The sequence below is a fragment of the Pteropus vampyrus genome, unplaced genomic scaffold (genome assembly GCF_000151845.1).
Source record: "Pteropus vampyrus isolate Shadow unplaced genomic scaffold, Pvam_2.0 Scaffold606, whole genome shotgun sequence".
NCBI lineage: Eukaryota > Metazoa > Chordata > Mammalia > Chiroptera > Pteropodidae > Pteropus > Pteropus vampyrus.
The window spans coordinates 22,026-25,719 of record NW_011889387.1 but is presented as its reverse complement, the minus strand read 5'-3'; the positions used below and the strand labels follow the sequence as shown (position 1 = coordinate 25,719).

General features: G+C 41.1%; 1 pseudogene; it reads left to right on the top strand.

Annotated features, from left to right (window-relative positions):
* LOC105308650 overlaps positions 1–3,694 on the top strand; it is an 18,532-nt pseudogene that overhangs the window by 2,102 nt on the left and 12,736 nt on the right.

Below are 3,694 nucleotides of genomic sequence, written 5' to 3'. Positions count from 1 at the left end.
CCTATGTCCTATTGTGGCTGATACTGGTAGTCCCTGCTCCTCTTCCTTGTGTTTAGCTGTGTGTTTATGTTTAAGCTTTGCCGTCCTCTGGGTTGAGTGAAGCAGAAATAGGTCTTTCCTGTACCCCACTAAAAAGCTGGGAAAGCTGCTCGCAAACTACTTTCCCTTTCCCATGAGGGTAACACCTTTCTGTAGCTGTGGAATTTCCTCCTGGTGCTACATAGTGCCGGCCTGGGTGGTGGGATGATGTGTGAAGCTGTTTTTCTTTTTCCATTGTGTGGTGATTCTCAGGTGTTTTGTTCCACGGCATTGCTGAAACTTCCCAAGTGGACTGCTGAGCTTTCCCAAGGCAGTTTTTGATCACGAGTAGCCAACTAATTGTTGATCTTTGAGGGGAAACAGAGCTGGGATCTACTACTGCACCATCTTGTCACAGTTCCTTCATATCAGTTAATGACAATCCAGTTGCTAAATTCCTCATTCAGAGTCCTCTGAGCCAGGAGGACTGTGTGGCTAGAATGTAGCAGGTTGCAAACTATTGTCATTCCCACATGAACTCAGTTTATCGAATGAAAAAACTGGAAGACTGAAAAGAGCCTCGAGGACAATTATTAAAATTTTAGGATTGGTGAACACGAAGTAAGTAAAAATAAAACATCCTGGAATAGGATGAGGTCTTCTTAAAGACCAGAAATCAGAAGCCACTGGGGACAGTTGTTGAATTTGGGCACAGATGGTTGCAGATGGGTGTGATATCAAAGTAGGGACTCTGGTGATGGAAGAGAAACCATGCTGGCTTTTTCTGACTGCATGTCCTGAAGGAACATGCTGGCCTCTGCAGAAACACCAAATCAGAGGCAATTTCTACTCATATGTTTGTTTATCTGCAGAGAAGTTTTGTTGAGAGCATCGTGGTGTGATGGGTTGTGGACTATGTTGGGCAGCAGAGAGACATCTTTCCAGTCCTGTGGTGCTTAGAGGCAATGTCCTGAGAGAGGGGAAGGGCTGTGTGGTGGGCAAATTTCAATATGCACCCAGTCACCTCCACCTCCTGTATTTGGACCCATCCTATTGAGTGTGCCCTGGGCCTACTGACTTGCTTCCAACTAACACATGGCAAAACTAATGAGATGTCACTTCTGAAATTAGAGTACGAAAAGCCTCTGGCTTTCATATTCTTGGTTTTTGTTTCTCTGTCACTTATCTGTTTGTCCTAATGGGAGCCAACAGCCATGTGTGAGCTTCCCTGTGACAAAGAACTGAGGAAGGCCTCTGATCAACAGCCCACAGGAACTCCATCTTTCCAAAATGAGTAGACTTGGAAACAGGTCTCTACCCAGTCCAATTTTGAGAGGACTGCAGCCCTAGCTGACACCTTGAGTATACTTGCTACATGTTCTAGTTTATTTAAGAGAAGTAGGAAGATATACATAAGTGCACAAAAGTTCATAGTTTTCTAGTATATCCAGCATATGTCAATGAGAGGGAAATTTCAGAACTTGGTCTGTCATTTAAATAAGTAAAACGAACACATAAACTATAAAATATCCTTTAAAAAAGAGAAACAGAAAGGTCCATTAAAGACAGAAATATTTTATTAACTGAGAATATGGAGTTTCAGATTCTAGCTTGAGAAGACCAAATTATCCCTAATTTATATGATAATAAATGGATTTGCAGATGTCAAACTCAAAAAGTCATAAATTGAAGAGAAAACAGATCTGCATTTTATGTTAAGTTCCTTGAAACTGGACATCAGAAGTGAAGTGTACAGCTGAGCTTTCCCCTGAGAGAAAGACCCAGACCCTTCTAAGCACATTCACTTTTCTCCTTTGCCTCTTCTGTTAATGTTAGGAAGTCCTCTGAGATTGAGAGAACATGAGCCAATTTGGGTAATTATGAGCTCTGTGCATTGATCTCTGAAGGCCACTCAGGAGTAAATAATTATCCAGTGCCTCCAGCCCTTCATGCTACCAGTCCCAGTTAAGCTTCATACATGTCTTTTCCTCCTGGAGGTGTTGCCTGCATCAGGAAATTCATGCCTGAGTGTATCCCTCCAGTCCTGAGGAGAGGGCTGTGGGGGCCCTCTCCTCAGGACTGGAGGGATACACTCAGGCATGAATTTCCTGATGCAGGCAACACCTCCAGGCAGAAGAAGGCAGTGGACATAAACTCTTAGGTCATGGCCCTGCAGAGACACAACACAGACCAGTAAGTGCAGGGAGATGGTGATTGGAGGAGGTATTATGGAGAAACTTGTTTTCTTACTATCAAGACAGCAGGAGAAATGAGATGGTAAGACAGGGGAGCATCAGTGTGCAAATTTTCAGCTCAGAGACCTATAAAGTTTATGTTCCCTTTTTTTTTCTGTTGGGGATTTCAGAATTCTCGTTTAAATTTCTGCTCTTCGCCACTTCCATTCATAGCTTCCAAAGTCATCGACCATACCTGAGCAGGAGAGGGATCCCAAAATGATCACGAACGCTATGATTGTGATCATGATGGGGATAAGGAGAATAACCACATTATCAGAAAACTTTATTGAGATTTTACTTGTCTCAGGCTCAGAGGTATGTGGTATGTAGCCTTAATTTTAAATTTGCATGATATCCCCAAGTTGGGGTGCACATATTATTGTTATTTTAAAATTGAGAAAAGAGGCACAGTATTCTTATTTAATTTAAACCAAGTCCTTGGGGAAAAAAGAGTGAAGTCAGGTGTGCATCTGAGCAATGAGATCTATTCCCAGGGTGCAGTGTGCAGGACAATGTCTTTCCATACAATTTAGGTTCATGTGGCTATCGAGTCCTTGATATGTGGTTACTTCAAATTGAGATGTGCTGTCAGCATAAATATTAGATTTTTGAAGATGTGCAAGAAAGAAATGCCAAAAAATCTCAAGTTTGTGTGAAATTATAACATTCTTGGTATAATGAGTTAAGTAAAATGTTAAAATTGAAAGGAATCAATAAACCACAAACCTACTCAACCTTCCCTTTCTAGGTCACCGCAGGCAGAATGCCTGCAGGAAAGTGACTTAGTCTCATTTCTTTCTTTCTTCCTTTATTTTCCATAGCAGCTTTTATGTGTATAGCCAAAAATGGAAAAGAAACCAAATGTCCTTCAACAGGTGAAAAGTTAAACACAATTTGTTACATCCATGCCATGGAATACTAGTCAGCAATAAGAAGGAACAAATCATTGATACACCCAATAACTTGGCTGGATCTTAAGAATATTATTCTGAGTGAAAAAAGCCAGTTTCTACGTATTACTTACTGTATGGTTGCATTTAAAGAACAGTCTCAAAATGACAAAATTAAAGAGATAAAGAACACATAAGTAGTTGCCAGCGGGTAGATGTGGGAAGGGAAACAGTAACAATAAGGGGGCAGCATGAGGAACTTCCATGTAGTGATGGCACAGTTCTGTCTCTTGACTGTGGTGATAGTGATTACACAAATCTATTCAAGTAATTAAATGCAATATAATCTCAAAGACCTACCTCAAACAAATGAACAAACAACTGAAAAAACAAGTGCATGTAAACTGGTGCAAGATCTGTAGCTAGTTAGTTGTATCATGCCAGTCAGTTTTCTGGTTTTGACAATGCTGAGTCTGATTGAAGCCCCAGAACCTACACTATGCCTGGTGCAGAGCAGGCACTCAAAACAAAGCAGAACAAACAAAAATG